Raw genomic sequence first — 20,177 nt, 5'->3', positions numbered from 1 at the left:
GGGAAAACTTAACTGACGTGTTTTTCTGGTCCTTTACTGCAGCGTATGAATCCACCAACATATCCAGATATAACTGGCTGTAATCCAAGAAGTTACTGTCTGTCTGTCACACTTTATTATGCCCACGCAACCTTAAACCAAATTAATGAGATTTTCATCATATTTGAACTGGACCTCCCAAACAGTGTATCTCAGACCTGTTGTAATTTCATTAGGATTCACAGAATATTGATTATTGTAATTTGTTATTCCCTGGCATCCATGTTTTAGTTTCTTTGCTTTATTTGTACCAAATTCCGCTTTTTCATATCTATACTCTCATTAATCAGCCACAAAATATTTTGTCTGTATAAATATAAACCTTCCAGCTTCAAATTTTGGAAGGAGAGCTGCCAATATTTTATTTAACCACATTCCAACGCGGTAGTGTGGTGAGATCAGCAATAAAGCAGGTTACTTTTATTTCCAAATACAAGAACACAAGACATGCTTCAATCAGGCTGATACAGAAAAATGTTGAGAATAGAACCAGTCAATTTCAATTTATTTAATTTTAGATGGCTCCAAATCACAATAAAGCTGCCTCAAGGCCCTTCACACGAGTAACCATTCTTCTTCACCACAGCACTCGAGAAGTTTTTTTTTTTTTTTAATTGTTTTCATAGTGACTATCAAATATCACGATCATCACCTTTCTCAAAAACATGACTTCAAAGGAGACTATCAACTGGGGTGGGGTGGGGTGTCAGACATAGACAATTAAGTTGTGTATTTAATGTTCCTGGAGTGATGTAAATGGCTCACAATATGCTAAACTGTTATGAAAGTGTAACACAAAGGTCAATTTTTTCAAGTTACATGTTTTTAATTGCAAACTAGTTTGAAATTGTAGTACACATATATTTCTTTCATAAACCACAAAGCTCAAGATAACTCATTAACTATTAACTTTAAAAATTTCACTTTTCCATTATGGAAAAGTGAAATTAATAAGAGTATGGACCCTTGCGGATGTTATTTTTGACGGACAATTCTCAGGTTGTTTTCAACTTGTTATAATTTCTTAATACACGTACCTTTTATACAAATTGACGATGTATATCTGAGAATACATATTTCAAAGTAGAATGCCCATCCAAGTGTAAATGTTATAGTTTATGCGACGTTTAACCATCTATATCTCCCACTTGGTTTTGACAGATGGCATAACATCTGCAAGGGTCATTTTCAATTTAATTTTTTTGTACTTAAAATTTACTCAAGGGCCTTTTATTTACTTTTAATTTTTCATTTCATGGGTTTTCTATTGACTAACGCACAATGCAATTGAATTGAGGTTGGTTTGAAAAAAATATGACCTGGTTGAAAAAGTGAGGTCCAATCGTGTTATAATGTGATGAAAAAAAGTGGATTTTCCAAACTTCTTTTCAATTTTTCTTTATTTTATGAGAAACAAAATACACTCAAATTATGCATACTATATATACATTAGTTACATTAGTGTTAACAATAACAAACATTTCTATTCAACAATCCATATTTAATAAACATATTCATGAAGTACCTCTGGTGTAATATAATGGTTTAGCATATTGTGAGCCAAATAAGAGTAAGTCCTATATAGGCCGCAAGGCCCATTGGTGCTGGTGTCACAGACCGAACGGTCCACCCCTAACAATCGGTCTGCCTTTTGCATCTGCGCAGGCGTCATTTCGGATCACAGCAGCATGTCTGAGATGCAGTCTCTTCACCCAAAGCAATCAAATGGATTAATGTGATTATTAACTATCAGATGATAAAGGTAAAACCTCATAAATCATTCAAAGTCAGTTTTAAGCAGAAACGAGGCCGTTTTAAGAAAAAACTCTGCGAAATTCCGCAATGCCTTGAAATGACCAACGCGCAGTGAATGCATTAGCTAACAGTTCATTTAGCCGTGGCATTCTGATCACTTCCACCGGTGTCCCATTGAGATGAGGTGAACGTCGAGATGAGGTGCGTCGCGCTACCCCGGACTTGAAGGCGTCACCCGTCGATGAGGTGCCTCGTGCAACTGCACATGTGGAGATGATGTAACTCGCACGACATGCAACTGCGCATGCGCATTTTGTTTGTTTTTGTTGTTGTTTTTTCCGTCAAAGTTTTTTTTATTAATTGTATTCAGTGTATTTATAGCCTAGTAAGTAAAACATTTTCTGTATTTTACGTTAGGAGCATAAATGTATGTATATGTATATTTTGCCTGTCAAAATAAGCTAACTCCAGGTTAAAAATACTTTGTTTTATAGTGAGTAGATTTTATACATTACTACGTTCGGATGAACAATTTATGCATTTACTTGCCCATCAAAATAAGCGAACTTCGTCAAGTAATTTTTTCAGTGCACACATGTGCAGTTACGCAAGGCACCTCATCTCGACGCTGCACCTCATCTGGACAGACTTATCTGTCCAGATGAGGTGCCACGCACCTCATCTCAACAGAACACCGCCTTTTATAATGAAATAATGCTGAATTTATGTGAAACTGACTGTTGTACAAAAGCTTCAGATATCTGTCACTGAGACAGATGATGACTGGAGTGCAGTTTGAAGCAGAAATGAGGTTTTAATCCGTGAACCGCCGCTAATGACGCATGCGCAGATGCAAAGGCGGACTAATTTTTAGGGGGGACCGTTCGGTCGGCGACATCAGTGCTTATCTTTGGATTCCGTAGCATGAAGCAGATGACAGTCTACAATGGGTGCCAGTCCAGCGTAGGTTACTTCCAAGCGGTAAACTTCAATGGTCTCAGGTTGATTGAGACTGACTCCAAAGGCTAGCAGGGTCCCACGTTAAAATGTCCAACTTTATAGCAGAAAACTGGTACAAAAAAAGCAAAATAAAAAAACAGTTTTAGTCTCTTCACCTCCATGACAACTGCATGGGGGGTAGGGTTGGGTATCGAGAACCGGTTCTTTTTGAGTATTGTTAAGAAATGATTCGATCCACCGATGTCAATAGCCTTTTTGCTTAACGATTCCCTTATCAGTTCTTCAGAGCGGCCATTGTTTTTGAGGGTGTTTGTCGGGAAAATGATCATTCCTCTACGGGTCTGTAATCAACCGTTTCTGCAGCGCAACACCACTTTGAAGCGTGAACCAATGAAACAATGCTTCGATTCACTGGCTCATGGTTCTTTGATTCGCTGCTCTTCAGAAATGGCAAGTCAGTTTCTTAACCCTCTCAAAGCCATTAAAATATCGTGAGTCACTTTTGTGTGGATTAAAGTCACTAACTCGGACTTCTTGCAGTCAAGAAATGAGAATTGTCCTCCTTCCCATTGGCACAACTCCAAACGCTGCGCGGCTCTCTGCTGAGACAGAGCCCAGTCAGAATTAATAACTTCAAAACGAATTGCCGCTTTGAATAAAATTACACCGCTTACAAACGTAAGACAGACAAGAAACTACAATGGAATAATTTTTTTTTCTCCCAAAATGAGATGTCCTGCATTCTTTATGAATTACATCCTGACGTGCAGCACAGCCAGCTTTAAGAGCTCAGCTCAGATGTTCAGAGATCAAGGATCCACCATGTAGAGTTTATTATGTCCAAAGTTTAAGTGACCAATTTCATATTTATTTACTTTAAGACTCAATAAAATGTTGTTCAATTTCAATTAATCGGCTTATAAAGCGCCAAATCATGACAAAAGCCATCTCAAGGCACCTCACATAAAAATTTAAATAAATAAAAATTCAAATACATAATTAAAAACAGAAGTAAAAGAATAAAACAGATAAAAAATAAAAACTATTCATAAGAAAGAGAATAAAAATAGGCTTTAAGTCTTGACTTAAAAATGTCCACGGACTCTGACTGCCTCATGGCTGCAGGAAGACCATTCCACAGAGCGGGTGCACGATAATGGTGCATTTACACATAAGCAAGACGCATTACAGATGTCATTTTTCTGTCATTCGTGACACATTCCTGACATTCTTAACGTGACTTAACGCATCTGAATAGGTTTCTTAACAGTGCCTGTTGGTGCGTGATATTCTTGATATTTGTGGAGCATGTTTTTGGCTGTCAAAAAATCTTCCACGAATGTCACACACCAGCCTCATTTCGTCTCACGTCGTGGAGGTCGCAACTGAGCGTATTGAGCCGTCTTGATGAGTAGTGATCCTTAACAGAACGTAACAGCGTTCATAGTGGTTCCTGTGATGGTTCTTGGAGCTCAGACGGTCACGCGTTATTACGAAGTGACACAGAAACTGTCAAATTTTGACACGACTTGTAACTCGGCGTCACATTTCACTGCGCGCCACGACAAATCAGTTTTCTGTCACGTGCGCACAATTAAACTCGGCTCCATAGTGTTCAGTTTGATGCAGTATGCCGAAGAGGAACAGTGATGCAAAGTCAGCCGTTCCACAGTTCCTACTGAAGCTCCTCAGGATGCTTCTGCAGGTGTTCCACCTGCTGTTGTAACCAATGAGCGGGAGAATGAGTCTGAGCCAGAGGAGCGAGAGGAGACTCACGTGGAGCCAGACATCTCTGCACGTCCTCCAGTCCGGCGGAGGAAGAAGTGTGCGCACAATTAAACCCTGCTGCACTGCATTCAGTTTGATTGCTGACACCAAGTCGGCTAAACGTCTCATTTCAGTGCTCCTCAGCACGCTCCTGCAGGTGTTCCACCTGCTGCATGTGCCTGATGTTTGGGAAAACGCGCGAGACGAAAGCTGCATGAAGCCACACATCTGGCTCTGTCCTCCTCCTCCGCCTCCTCTCTGCGCCACTCCATGGCAAAGAGCCCAACTACGCATGCAGTCACAAAGTTCTTCTGAAAAACTGGAGCGATCTGAACTGTTAGCAACGGTTGGATGAATATGGGTGTGTGTGTGGAGACAATTCACCTCGTTCACAACATGACAGAACTTAACGATGCGCTGTTACGCGCAATAGCGCGCAACAATGTGGAACATTATTCTTGACCGTGCATAATGGTTCCTGATAATTCTCCAGCAACATGTGCCATTAATCGTAACGCGTGGTAACAGTTTGCAACAGTTCCTGAGGACACCTGACGCCTCTGCCCCAAATCATCACATTCGTGATCAGCGGCCAAGAATGTGTACTTCGTGGCATTCGTGACTTGTCGTCGTTATGTGTAAACGCAGCATAAGAAAAAGCTCTTTGACCCGCTGACACAGAAAACCTGTAAAGCCTACTTTTAGTACACAAAAAATTCACAAGAGGAATCGATAAGGAATTGGATCGATAATGGTATAGATAAAATCTTATCAATACCCATCCCTAATGGGGGGGGGGGGGGGGGTTCCCTAACTTCTTAGTTTAAGATATTAAGCCATAAAGTTACGCATAACTTAGGGCAGCTCACTTTGAGTGTCCACGCTGATTATCTGAAATAGCTTACTGCGTATTTAAAGCAAAGCAGTGTGTTTATTTTTAAAAAACACATGGTTTGGTCCGCTGGCTGCTCTCCGCTTTATGTGGGGAGTGTTGCTGTCTCTCTCTGCCCGGTGTGAGGGGCTCAGCACTCCCTCACACCGGGCGAGTCACAGCTCCATCCCCGGCCACACTGACAAACAGTATCTGAAAGAAGATCCTCTCAGCAGAAGTCCACTCTGTCTTCTGTGTTTTGCTCAGACTCACACTGAGTGTTTTGCTTTTTAAATTTTTTTTTTTTTTTGGTACCACATATTGCTTCACACACACGGTAACTTAAATAAAATAATAAAAAAAAAAACAGTGACTAGGAAGCTTGCATGTTCAACCTCCAGCTGAAATGCATTTGCTGAATCGCAGAGGAAGAGGGATAAAAAAAAATCATGCAGAGACCCAGTCCACCAACCTGAAAAAACAAACAAAAAAAAAACTTAAATTGTTAAATTTTACAAGTTTTGGGGGGGGCAGAAAGCCACATGTCATTGTCATTTCAGCAAATTATCAAGACTTTTGGCCCAACCATGGTCAGGCGAATAGACTGTGCCTTATTCAGCCGACGATCGGGCGATTTGACATTTTGACACGGCTTTGCATCCCTGGCCGCAAGACAATAGACAATAGACTCAGCCCTCTACGTGCACCTTGAGTCAAGTTTTCATCAACAGGGTGCAGAGCGGATTTATCAGTGTGGATTTTGTGGAAAAGCTGCACTCCAGAGCCCAGTTTTTCACAGGCTGTGCTCACGTTCACGTGCAGCCTGACTGACTGAGGATTACACCGGCCACCTGTGCTTACGGTCCGGTGTCAGGGGAGTGCTGAGCTGAGATCCTGACACCGGGAAAGATCTGAAACTTGTAAAGATGTGAAAAAAAAATTGCCAAGGAAAAGAGAAAGGGATACACTAAATTTGACAATCTGCATGATGGTGCAGTGACATAGTGTCATTGCTTAGGGCCCCTTCACACATAGTACGAATGTGGTCGAATTGCACATGAAGCAGGAATCGTATGCAATACATGTAAAATCGGAGCTGCCTCTAATGCCTCATACACCTGCCACATGTGCACTAAAAATTCTATGAATCTCTGTCTGGTTCAGTACACAACCACAATCACGGGGTAGACTGGTGACTTGACAGTTGTAGATAAGACACTCATTGACACCCTCCACAAGGAGGGTATGCCACAAAAGGTCATTGCTGAAAGGGTGGCTATTGACAGAGTGATGTCTGGAAGCATATACATGAAAAGTTGACTGCAAGGGAAAAGTGTGGTAGGAAAAGACGCACAAGCAACAGGGATGACTGCAACAGCTTTGAGAAGATTGCCAAGTAAAGCTGACTTAAGAACACTAAGAACAGACTGAGGACTGACTAGAGTCAGTGCATCCAGGAAATAGCCTGCAAGTGTCACTCTGCCATTGCCAAGCTACTCCTTAACTCGAGACAAAAGCTGGGTTTCCATTACAGATTTCCAGAAAGGTTAAGAGATGACAGTGAAATGACACTGAGTGATGGAATAGGACTGCTGGGTTTGTCCTCGGGCGAGAACTATAATTCTGTCATCACGATGACATCCTGCCATTATTGCCATGTCTTTATTATTTTTCTAATCCAATACTGCAGTGACATCATGTCTTATAAAAGGATTAACAAGCTCTCTGTCCCTTATCCACACAGTGTGCCATGAATTTTACAATGTCAGAATTCTTTCTGCATATCACGTGAAATATAATAGCGATAAAAATGTTTCAATACCAATTTTAAGAAATGTCTTTTTTTTAACTCGATTAAAAAAAAAAACTGCCTCACATGAGTGTAAAATTCTTAATTTGATACCTTCAATTGCGCAATTTGAAGATTACTCACTGGCAGAAGTGTCCTTCCTGGGATAAGCAGAAAAATAACTGGACCGTTGCCCATTGGTCCAAATGTTTTTCAAATGAAAATAAATTTTGCATTTTATTTGGAAATCAAGGTCCCAGTGTTTGGAGGGAGGAAGACTGGTGAGGCACAGAATCCAAGTTGTTTGAAGTGATTTGGGGTGCCATGTCATCTGCTGGTGTTGGTCCACTGTGTTTTATCAAGTCCAAAGTCAACACAGCTGTCTACAAGAAGATTTTAGAGCATTTCATGCTCCCATCTGCTGACAAACTTTATGAAGATGCTCAAAGAAGCTCCAACCAAGATGTTTCAATACTATAAATCCCTTTTTTGGACTAATCTTGTGAAATATTCTATTTTGAAATATTCCCTCTATTTTTGGAGCTGTATGTCATACTTACCAACATTAAAATTTTAAACACCAGCTTGAAACATTTTAGTTTAAAGCCTGGCCAGTTTATATATAATGAGTCTAGAATGGATAAAATTTCTAAAATAAATGACTAAAAATCTATTTAATTTTTTCACAAAATTCTACTATGGGAGGTCAGCAGGAGTATGGAGTGGGGGGGGGGGGGTCCCTTTTCAGAGTCATCCAATCCCTATACTCACAAAACGAGAGCTGTGTTCGGGTGCTCGGCAGTAGGTCTGACTCATTTCAGGTGGAGGTTGGCATCTGCCAGGGCTTCGCCTTGTCACCAATCTTGTATGTGATATTCATGGGTAGGATATCAAGGCATAGTCAGGGGGAGGAGGGTCTTCAGTTTGGTGGGCTCAGGTTCTCATCACTGCTTTTTGCAGGATGATGTGGTCCTGTTTGGTTCATTGGCCTGTGACCTCCAGCAGTCACTGGGTCAGTTTGCAGCCAAGCGACTGCACCTCTAAATCTGAGGCCATGGTTCTCAGCAGGAAACTGATGAATTGCCTACTCCAGGTAGGGAAGAAGGTCTTGAATCGGCACAGCAGGTATGGTGTTGCATTTGCTCTACCGTACTAGTGTGACGAAAGGGGAGCTGAGCCAAAAGGCGAAGCTCTCAATCTACTGGTCAATCTTTGTTCCTGCTCTCACCTATGGTCATGAGGGCTAGGTCATGACCAAAAGAACTAGATTGCGGGTACAAGTGGCCAAAATTGGTTTCCTCAAGAGGGTGGCTGGTGTTTTCCTTAGAGTTAAGGTGAGAAGCTCAGTCATTCCAGGTACGTCCAGCTGGGAGGAGACCCCGGGGAAGACCCACAACTAGGTGGAGAGATTACTGGCCTGGGAACACTGCAGGATCCCACAGTCAAAGGTGGTTTATGTGGCCTGGGAAAGGGAAGTCTGGGGTCCCCTGCAGGAGCTGCTGCCCCCACGACCTGATCCTAGATAAGCGGTTGAAGAGGTATGTATGTACATATGCATGTATGAAATTCTAATTTTTGAGATGCACATAAGCAAGACAAAACTGCTGCTTTGACTTAAAGTTTGCCCTATTTTAACATCAGTCTAACCACATTATTTTGCCTTTTCAATTGGGGGGAGGTGATGGTCTAGTGCAGGGGTGGCCAAGTTCGGTCCTCGAGAGCTACCTTCCTGACACTCTTAGTTGTCTCCCTGCTCCAACACACCTGAATCCAATGAAAGGCTCATTAAAAGTCTGCTAAGGAGTCTTTCATTGGATTCAAGTGTGTTGGAGCAGGGAGACAACTAAGTGTGTCAGGAAGGTAGCTCTCGAGGACCGAACTTGGCCACCCCTGGTCTAGTGGTTAAGGTGTTGGGCTTAGGACAAGAAGATCCTTGGTTCAAATCCCAGCCTGACTGGAAAATCACTAAGGGCCCTTGGGCAAGGTCTTTAATCCCCTATTGCTCGCGGTGTGTAGTGGGTGCCTTGTGTGGCAGCACCTTGACATTGGGGTGAATGTGAGGCTTTATTTATAAAGCGCTTTGAGCGTCTGATGCAGATGGATTTATTGTTTTTGAGTTCACCTGTTAACAACCTCTGGAGGATGGACTCTTTATCTGTGTATTCATTGGCTCTGCTTTTCCAAAACCTCAAACTAATTTTAAGAAGTCACAAACAAGCAGCAGGAGCCTCGCTGGTGATCAGACCCAGGGTTTGGAAGTGACAAGTAAAGATAAGTGAATTTCAACTGACACACACTTATGTTCAGAGCCACAGAGAGAGAATGAAGAAGTGACTGTTTGGCTGCATTCATAGAAGGCCCTTTCCATGTGGATGCACAGACCTATGAGTGGGTTCATTGAGTTTTAGAAAGGACGTGACGCACAACAGTCAGAAAATATATCTTTAATTCTTATTTCTTACATTTCTGTGCAAAAAATGTTTGTCTCTCTCAGAGACTCCATTCACTCTGTACCTTTTTTGACCAACTTCCTCACTGTTTTGCTTTGTTGCCACTAAATCCAAACACTTTCTGCAGACTTATATGGATTTACAAACATATTATTTTAGTTTGGGCATTTAACCACTGTCCAAGAATCAGAAAATGAGGATTTACATCTCTGATTTAGTACATTTCACTGCAGAAAATGTCTCGCGCTGACTGACGAGCACAGCTGCAAGTATTCCATCATTAATCCATTGTACCACGAAGAAGAGGAGGAAAACGTTGCCACGAACAGCGGGAGAAGAAGAAAACTAGAAGGGTGGAAATGAGAGTGGGGACTTTGAATGTTGGTAGTATGACTGGTAAAGGGAGAGAGCTGGCTGATATGATGGAGAGGAGAAAGGTAGACATATTGTGTGTGCAAGAGACCAAGTGGAAGGGAAGTAAGAGCAGGAGCATCAGCGGTGGGTACAAGTTGTTGTACCATGGTGAGGACAGGAAGAGAAATGGTGTTGGGGTCATTTTAAAGGAAGAGTATGTTAAAAGTGTGTTGGAGGTTAAGCGAGTGTCTGACAGGGTGATGAGTGTGAAGTTGGAAATTGAAGGGGTGATGATGAATATCATCAGTGCATATGCCCCACTGAGATGAAGGAGAAAGAAGATTTCTGGAGTGTTAGATGAGGTGGTGGAAAGTGTGCCCAAGGATGAAAGAGTGGTGATAGGAGCAGACTTCAATGGGCATGTTGGTGAAGGGAACAGAGGTGATGAGGAAGTAATGGGTAGATATGGTATCAAGGATAGGAATGGGGAAGAACAGATGGTAGTTCATTTTGCAAAAAGGATGGAAATGGCTGTGGTGAATACCTACTTTAAGAAAAGGGAGGAGCACAGGGTAACATGAGTGGAGGAAGGTGCACACAGGTGGACTACATTCTTTATAGGAGATGCAAGCTAAAAGAAATCACAGACTAAGGTGGTAGCAGGAGAGAGTGTCACTAGACAGTGACATGGTTGGTTGTTTGTAGGATGACTTTAGAGGTAAAGAAGAAGAAGAGAGTGAGAGCTCAACAAAGGATCAGATGGTGGAAGCTGAAGGAGGAAGACTGTTGTGTGAAATTTAGCGAGCAGGTGAGAGAAGCACTGGTTGGAGGGGAAGCAATTTTGGACAACTGGAAAAGTACTGCAGATGTGGTGAGGGAGACAGCTAGGGCAATACTGGGTATGACATCTGGACAGTGGAAGGAAGACAAGGAGACTTGGTGGTGGAATGAAGAGGTCCAGGAAAGCATAAGGAGAAAGAGGTTGGTGAAAAGGTTTTGGGATAGTCGGAGAGATGAAGAAAGTAGACAGGAGTACAAGGAGATGTGGCCTAAGGCGAAAAGAGAAGTGGCAAAAGCAAAGGAAAAGGCATATTGTGAGCTGTACAAGAAGTTGAATAGTAAGGAAGGAGAAAAGGACTTGTACCGATTGGCCAGACAAAGGGACAGAGCTGGAAAGGATGTGCAGCAGGTTAGGGTGGTAAAAGATGCACATGGTAATGTGCTGACAAGTGAGGAGTGTGTGCTGAGAAGGTGGAGGGAATATTTTGAAGAGCTGATGAATAAAGAAAATGAGCGAGAGAAAAGGCTGGATGATGTGGTGAGAGTAAATCAGGAAGTACAAGAGATTAGCAAGGAAGTGAGGGCTGCTATGAAGAGGATGAAGAGTGGAAAGGCAGTTGGTCCAGATGACATTCCAGTGGAGGCATGGAAATGTCTAGGAGAGATGGCAGTAGAGTTTCTAACCAGATTGTTTAATAAAATCTTGGAAAGTGAGAGGATGCCTGAGGAGTGGAGAAGAAGTGTGCTGGTTCCTATTTTCAAGAACAAGGGTGATGTGCAGAGCTGCAGTAACTACAGAGGCATAAAGCTGATCAGCCACAGCATGAAGTTATGGGAAAGAGTAGTAGAAGCTAGGCTTAGAAAACAGGTGAAGATCTGTGAGCAGCAATATGGTTTCATGCCGAGAAAGAGCACTACAGATGCAATGTTTGCTCTGAGAATACTGTTGGAAAAGTACAGAGAAGGACAGAAAGAGTTACATTGTGTGTTTGTGGACTTAGAAAAAGCTTATGATATGGTGCCAAGAGAAGAGTTGTGGTATTGTATGAGGAAGTCTGGAGTGGCAGAGAAGTATTTTAGGGTAGTGCAGGACATGTACAAGAATAGTGTGACAGCGGTGAGATGCGCAGTCGGAATGACAGACTCATTCAAGGTGGAGGTGGGATTACACCAAGGATCAGCTCTGAGTCCTTTCTTGTTTGCAGTGGTGATTGACAGGTTGACGGATGAGATCAGACAGGAGTCCCCATGGACTATGATGTTTGCAGATGCAATTGTGATCTGTAGTGAGAGTAGAGAGCAAGTTGAGTCTAGTCTGGAGAAGTGAAGATATGCTTTGGAGAGAAGGGGAATGAAAGTCAGTAGAAGCAAGACAGTACATGTGTGTGAATGAGAGGGAGCCCAGTGGAATAGTGCAGTTACAAGGAGTAGAAGTGATGAAAGTAGATGAGTTTAAATATTTGGGGTCAACTGTTCAAAGTAATGGAGAGTGTGGTAGAGAGGTGAAGAAGAGAGTGCAGGCAGGGTGGAGTGGGTGGAGAAAGGTGGCAGGAGTGATTTGTGACCGAAGAATATCAGCAAGTGTGAAGGGGAAAGTTTACAAAACAGTAGTGAGACCAGCTATGTTGTATGGTTTAGAGACGGTGGTACTAACAAAAAGACAAAAGGCAGAGCTGGAGGTGGCAGAGCTGAAGATGTTGAGATTCTCTTTGGGAGTGACAAGAATGGACAAGATTAGGAATGAACATATCAGAGGGACAACTCAGGTGGGACGTTTGGAGACAAAGTCAGAGAGGTGAGACTGAGATGGTTTGGACATGTGCAGAGGAGGGACCCAGGATATATAGGGAGAAGGATGCTGAGGATGGAGCCACCAGGCAGGAGAGAAGAGGGAGACCAAAGAGGAGGTTCATGGATGTGCTGAGAGAGGACATGCAGGTGGTTGGTGTGACAGAGGAAGATACAGAGGACAGGGTGAGATAGAAATGATTGATCTGCTGTGGCGACCCCTAACGGGAACAGCCGAAAAGCAAAGAAGAAGACCCTAACCATCCAGCAGGAGGCAGACACGTCTATGGGATATCACATAGACAAAAGTTATTTTTTAATTGCTCTGTCACATCAAAGTTCACGAAATGTAGTGAATCAGTTCTCATTATAAAGGCACTTTTAATGTGATGAGGCCACAAGGCGATTAACGTTTACTATTTTTTTGTGTGAAATGGTGTGGAGGTCGGACTCATTCATTTACCTACGACCTGCATTTTAGAAGGAACATAAATGGAATTTTGAGTTAGAAGATGAAGATTTCACGTGGAGTTGAAATGTTTGAATCATGTTGACATGACGTGTGACTGTCCGTGGAACGTTTCTCAGCACGTCACGCACGACACGTGCCAGAAAAACCCCGCAGCACCGAGTCAAACAACCTGTGGCACGTGTGTGATTAAAACAGCAGCTCAGAGTGACTGCTGGACATCGACACGCACACGGACACACACGCAGAGTGACAGCGTGTCTCGTCCCAGCAGCTGTTGGCTGTTAAATCCTTCAGTCTCCGTTCAGTTCTTACCGGCTGCTCGAACGCTGCTTCAGTCCTCACGGAGACTCACACACGGAGGCTGCTGCTCCATCACGGCGCCTTCGACACGGACACGAGCTCAGGGCTTCCTCCTCTGTCTGTAACCGTCAGTTAGCTGTCGGAGCCCCGCAGGATTCTGACAGTAGGAGCGCCGAGCCGGCTGGAGGCTCCGCCGCCATCTTGGTGTGATGGGAACCCTCTCTGCCCCCCCGTCTCTCTCTCTCTCTCTCTCTCTCTCTCTCTCTCTCTCGCCTTCTGTGTTTATATTTGTGTCTATGCCTTTGTTTATCTGTGTGTGCCTGTCTGTCTGTGTGTGTGCCTGTGTGTGTGTGTGTGTGCCTGTGTGTGTGTGTGCCTGTCTGTCTCTGTGTGTGTGTGCCTGTCTGTGTGCCTGTGTGTGTGTGTGTGTGTGTGTGCCTGTCTGTCTCTGTGTGTGTGTGCCTGTCTGTGTGCCTGTGTGTGTGTGTGTGTGCCTGTCTGTCTCTGTGTGTGTGTGCCTGTCTGTGTGCCTGTGTGTGTGTGTGTGCATGTCTGTTTCTGTCTGTGCCTGTCTGTCTGTGTGTGTGTGTGTGCCTGTCTGTGTGTGTGTGTGTGTGTGTGCGCCTGTCTGTCTCTGTGTGTGTGTGCCTGTGTGTGTGCCTGTCTGTGTGTGTGTGTGTGTGTGCCTGTCTGTCTCTGTGTGTGTGTGCCTGTCTGTGTGCCTGTCTGTGTGTGTGTGTGTGTGTGCCTGTCTGTCTCTGTGTGTGTGTGCCTGTCTGTGTGTGTGTGTGCATGTCTGTTTCTGTCTGTGCCTGTCTGTCTGTGTGTGTGTGTGTGTGTGCCTGTCTGTCTGTGTGTGTGTGTGTGCATGTCTGTTTCTGTCTGTGCCTGTCTGTCTGTGTGTGTGTGTGTGCCTGTCTGTCTGTGTGTGTGTGTGCCTGTCTGTCTGTGTGTGTGTGTGTGTGTGTGCCTGTCTGTCTCTGTGTGTGTGTGCCTGTGTGTGTGTGTGTGTGTGTGTGTGCCTGTCTGTCTCTGTGTGTGTGTGCCTGTGTGTGTGTGTGTGTGTGTGTGCCTGTCTGTCTCTGTGTGTGTGTGTGTGTGTGTGCCTGTCTGTCTCTGTGTGTGTGTGCCTGTCTGTCTCTGTGTGTGTGTGCCTGTCTGTGTGCCTGTGTGTGTGTGTGCATGTCTGTTTCTGTCTGTGCCTGTCTGTCTGTGTGTGTGTGTGTGTGTGCCTGTCTGTCTGTGTGTGTGTGTGCCTGTCTGTCTCTGTGTGTGTGTGCCTGTCTGTGTGCCTGTGTGTGTGTGTGTGCATGTCTGTTTCTGTCTGTGCCTGTCTGTCTGTGTGTGTGTGTGTGCCTGTCTGTGTGCCTGTGTGTGTGTGTGCATGTCTGTTTCTGTCTGTGCCTGTCTGTCTGTGTGTGTGTGTCTCTGGTTGTGTGTGTGTCCGTGCCTGTCTGTCTTTGTGTTTGTGTCTCTGGTTGTGTGTGTGTCCGTCCAGTTTCGTACCTCATTCCGGGCAGATCATTGAGAGAACAACTCTGACATTTAGATACAATAAGCTGATAAAAACTAAAATTATTTTGAGAATATAAAAGGTACAGTCACTGTTACTGTCAAAGGTTTATGACTGTTTATTAGAACAAAATAAGCATCAATCAGTATCAATTTTATTTATATAGCGCCAAATCACAACAAACAGTTGCCCCAAGGCGCTTTATATTGTAAGGCAAGGCCATACAATAATTATGTAAAACCCCAACGGTCAAAACGACCCCCTGTGAGCAAGCACTTGGCTACAGTGGGAAGGAAAAACTCCCTTTTAACAGGAAGAAACCTCCAGCAGAACCAGGCTCAGGGAGGGGCAGTCTTCTGCTGGGACTGGTTGGGGCTGAGGGAGAGAACCAGGAAAAAGACATGCTGTGGAGGGGAGCAGAGATCAATCACTAATGATTAAATGCAGAGTGGTGCATACAGAGCAAAAAGAGAAAGAAACAGTGCATCATGGGAACCCCCCAGCAGTCTAAGTCTATAGCAGCATAACTAAGGGATGGTTCAGGGTCACCTGATCCAGCCCTAACTATAAGCTTTAGCAAAAAGGAAAGTTTTAAGCCTAATCTTAAAAGTAGAGAGGGTGTCTGTCTCCCTGATCCGAATTGGGAGCTGGTTCCACAGGAGAGGAGCCTGAAAGCTGAAGGCTCTGCCTCCCATTCTACTCTTACAAACCCTAGGAACTACAAGTAAGCCTGCAGTCTGAGAGCGAAGCGCCCTATTGGGGTGATAAGGTACTATGAGGTCCCTAAGATAAGATGGGACCTGATTATTCAAAACCTTATAAGTAAGAAGAAGAATTTTAAATTCTAGAATTAAATAAGACACCTTTCTTACAAGACACGCAGATCATAATGTTTTAAAATCATGAAAAGACATTTACAGCAATACGAGTAAATATACAGTGAGGAAAATAAGTATTTGAACACCCTGCAGTTTTGCAAGTTCTCCCACTTAGAAATCATGGAGGGGTCTGAAATTTTCATCTTAGGTGCATGTCCACTGTGAGAGACATAATCTAAAAAAATAAAATCTGGAAATCACAATGTATGATTTTTTTAATAATTTATTTGTATGTTACTGCTGCAAATAAGTATCTGATCCCCTACCAACCAGCAAGAATTTTGGCTCACACACACCTGTTAATTTTTCTTTAAGAAGCCCTCTTATTCTGCACTCTTTACCTGTATTAATTGCACCTGTTTGAACTTGTTACCTGTATAAAAGACACCTGTTCACACACTCAGTCAATCACACTCCAACGTGTCCACCATAGCCAAGACCAAAGAGCTGTCTAAGGACACCAGAGACAAAACTGTAGACCTGCACAAGGCTGGGATGGACTACAGTACAACAGGCAAGCAGCTTGGTAGAAGACAACAACTGCTATGATTATTTATTAGAAAGTGGAAGAAACACAAGATGACTGTCAATCTCCTTGGGTCTGGGATTCCATACAAGATCTCACTTTGTGGGGTAAGGATGATTCTGAGAAAGCGCAGAACTACACAGGAGGACCTGGTCAATGACCTGAAGAGAGCTGGGACCACAGTCACAAAGATTACATTAGTAACACGGCCTGTTTGAAGTTCACCAGTGACCATCTGGATGATCCAGAGGAGGCATGGGAGAAGGTCATGTGGCCAGATGAGACCAGAATAGAGTTTTTTGGAATCAACTCCACTTACCATGTTTAGAGGATGAGAACAACCCCAAGAAAACCACCCCAACCGTGAAGCATGGGGGTGGAAACATCATACTCTGGGGGTGCTCTTCTGCAAGGGGGACAGGACGACTGCACCGTATTGAAGGGAGGATGGATGGGGTCATGTATTGTGAGATTTTGGCAAACAACCTCCTTCCCTCAGTAAGAGCATTGAAGATGGGTCATGGCTGGGTCTTCCAGCATGACAGTGACCCCAAACACACAGCCAGGGCAACTAAGGAGGGGCTCCATAAGAAGCATTTCAAGGTTCTGGAGTGGCCTGGTCAGTCTTCAGACCTGAACTCAATAGAAAATCTTTGGAGGGAGCTGAAACTCCAAACCTGAAAGATTTGGAGAAGATCTGTATGGAGGAATGGACCAAAATCCCTGCTGCAGTGTGTGAAACCTGGTGAAAAACTACAGGAAACATTTGAACTCTGTAATTGCAAACAAAGGTTACTGTATCAAATATTAACATTGATTTTCACAGGTGTTCAAATACTTATTTGCAGCAGTAACATACAAATAAATTATTAAAAATCATACATTGTGATTTCCGGATTTTTTTTTTTAGATTATGTCTCTCACAGTGGACATGCACCTAAGATGAAAATTTCAGACCCCTCCATGATTTCTAAGTGGGAGAACTTGCAAAATCGCAGGGTGTTGAAATACTTATTTTCCTCACTGTAACTAGTACAAGTAAAGCGACTGCATCACCTGGGACCTTGACATTGACCTGTGACCTCTAAGATGTACACTGTGGTGTGGTGGCAGAGTCTCTGGTCCAATCTCAGTGTTGATGCTCTCTGCACTCTGAGATAATGAAATCTTCTGGAATTTGACCAGGACCATATTGAAGTGTGCCAATCTGTTGTGTGGACTGGAGGCGGAATAATTGTTCAGATTTCCAGATTTTTATGCTTTTCAAAACATCTTTCATCCTCACCCTGATCCATTTAAGAGAAAGTAGTTTGCAAAGGTACTAGGCAGCTCAGATATCGGTTTAGAACCTTTTCGTGAATCAAAAGGTGCAGAGAGCCCTCCTAGAAGTGGCCACCAGTTTTGGTGTGCAGAAAACGTCAGTGTTTGCCACCTTCTCATACTATACATAACATCCACACTCACCATCTCATAAACTTTGAGTCGCGTTCATACTAAGTCAGTGAGGCATTAAGGCTGGCTGACTGTCAAATTGTCACATGCACGAGGGCAAAACAAAGCAAGCATGGAAGTCATTTCAGTGGGACTCAAGGATTGTATGAAGACACCTAGTATCAAAGACACCAGCTGTCTTTGACCTAACCAGTGACCTATGTCAAACCAGCCTTAGGTATGTGGCTAACTTCCAGGTCTTACATCCATGCAATACAACAGGAAGCCGCCGGATCTTCAAGACTCATGACTATCATCTTGGTCTTTTCTCAATTTGGATGAAGTAAATTCCACAAGATCCATTTTTTTCACTGAACCCAGACAATCCTCTAAATTCCTTATATGAGATAGTTTCCATTCATAGGTACTTAGCTGTGTGATCTCGACAGTGATCCTCTTCATTAGAGATCAAGAGAAACCTGGGACAGAGTGTTTGGCGATGCTGAAAATGTTACTGGAGAATGAAGGTCCGAGTCTGTTTGGACCTGGTGCCTCTTGTCTTACTATGTGGTTGTGAACTCTGGACTTTAACTAGTGACCTAAAATGTCACTAAAATGGATGTATTTGGTACTAGGTCTCTTTGGAGGATCCTGGGATAGTGATGGAATCACTTGGTGGTAAATTAATGCATACTGAGGTTGACTCGGATGATGCATGCTATTTATGCTGCGAGAGAATGTCAGCTAAGGCATTTTGGCCACGTGGCACTCTGGGGATGATCCATTGTGCAGAGGCCAGGCCAAGGACACAAAAAAGTTTCACCCGGTTGTGTCAGTTAGTTGGCTACGTTTTGAATGGTGGGGAATGGACCGGTTGCCTTCATGGGTGTTTGCCATTTAGGACCCAAGTTTGTTTCATAGTGTTGTGGATACAGCAATGCACAGCACGAGTGCTTGCCCCGATTCCGAACCTGGTCTGATCTCCATATGTGGACTTGTCCCAGATCTCATGCCAAGGTATGTATATTTTGAAAATTTCAACAGTTTTATCCGCCTACCCAGCCAGTGATACATCTGGCAGTATAACCAGATTTGGGTTGGGAGTAGTAACAGAGAAGCTATTTAACAGGAAAAGGCACTTCCTTTCTGTTTGAGCTTGTTAAACACTTAACAGAAACATCGGGTGCCCCAACACTTGATACATGACCCTTAACCTATAACTACTTCAGCGTAAATTCCACACAGGCACTGCGGTTGCTGTGTGGAATGCAGGCAGTGTTCCCAGTGAATTCTGACCTTCATCAGGGATGTGTTCTGGCTCTTACTCTGTCCAGTGCTTCCATGGAGTAGATTTTGGGTAAGAAGACGACATCCCATGATTCGGGTGTGTTTGTCTTTGATGAAAGGTGCACAGACCTTGATTTTTGAGGATGATGTTGTGATTGTTGTGGAGTCAACAGGTGACCTGATTACAACACTTGAGAAGCTGAATGAGGAGTCCTAGTGTCTGGGTTTGTGGCTGTCTTTCATCAAAACTAAGATCCAGATGATGGTCATGGTCTCAGCCATAAGAAATGTATCTGTATGTGGTGAAAATGTCAAAACCTTTGACAGATTTGCTAATCTTGACATTGACATTGATGTCTCTGGGAGCTTGGCTTATAAGGTCATGAGTCATCTGGGAAGAGTTTATATAGTTGCAAGTATCTTTGCAGGAGAATCCTGGTCAGAGGTGGGTAACTTGGGCTTCAGTGAAAAGCCCTACCATTTTTTGCTTCTACCTGTGCACCTAAAATAGGTAATTTCAAGGACCAGCTCATCTACTGGCCTGAAAAGTTGAACTAATTAGGATCAGCTGGTTTTATGGGAGGATGGAACAAATAGTATGTGGTCATCCTAATAACTGAAGGTTTCCCACCTCGAGTCCTGGAGCTTCCAGCCTTATTGTATGGTAACGAGACTTAGACAATAACTAGTGACTGACTTTATTTGGAACTAGGATGTTCTGGAGAATCCTTGAGGAGTACTACTGGAATGATTTTGAATCAAATGACTAGTGACTTATTGAGTCCCAGATGAAGTGGACAATTTGCATTGTGTGCGAACATTTAGTAAGACATTATGGTCATGTTTGAATCATATTTGTTTGAATCATATTTGTCTAATAGATTACAATTTGTTCATGTAAATGGGGAATCTTCTTCACAGACTAAAGTTAATTATGGAGTTCCACAAGGTTCTGTGCTAGGACCAATTTTATTCACTTTATACATGCTTCCCTTAGGCAGTATTATTAGACGGTATTGCTTAAATTTTCATTGTTACGCAGATGATACCCAGCTTTATCTATCCATGAAGCCAGAGGACACACACCAATTAGCTAAACTGCAGGATTGTCTTACAGACATAAAGACATGGATGACCTCTAATTTCCTGCTTTTAAACTCAGATAAAACTGAAGTTATTGTACTTGGCCCCACAAATCTTAGAAACATGGTGTCTAA

At 43.3% G+C, this 20,177-nt stretch overlaps 1 protein-coding gene across 4 annotated transcripts in view; it reads right to left on the bottom strand.

Moving 5' to 3' along the window:
• Positions 1–13,590, bottom strand: part of LOC117532123 (C-myc promoter-binding protein-like) — a 243,039-nt gene extending 229,449 nt beyond the window's left edge. For all 4 annotated transcript variants that reach the window (XM_034195403.1, XM_034195412.1, XM_034195420.1 and 1 more), the window contains exon 1: positions 13,338–13,590. The gene's annotated coding sequence lies outside the window, so the exon portion shown is untranslated. The remainder of the gene's footprint in view (positions 1–13,337) is intronic.
• Between the last annotated feature and the right edge of the window lie 6,587 nt (positions 13,591–20,177).

Source organism: Thalassophryne amazonica, chromosome 2 (assembly GCF_902500255.1).
Source record: "Thalassophryne amazonica chromosome 2, fThaAma1.1, whole genome shotgun sequence".
In the NCBI taxonomy this organism is placed as follows: Eukaryota; Metazoa; Chordata; class Actinopteri; order Batrachoidiformes; family Batrachoididae; genus Thalassophryne; species Thalassophryne amazonica.
The sequence above is the reverse complement of the archived record's forward strand: the minus strand, read 5'-3'. Positions and strand labels throughout refer to the sequence as shown.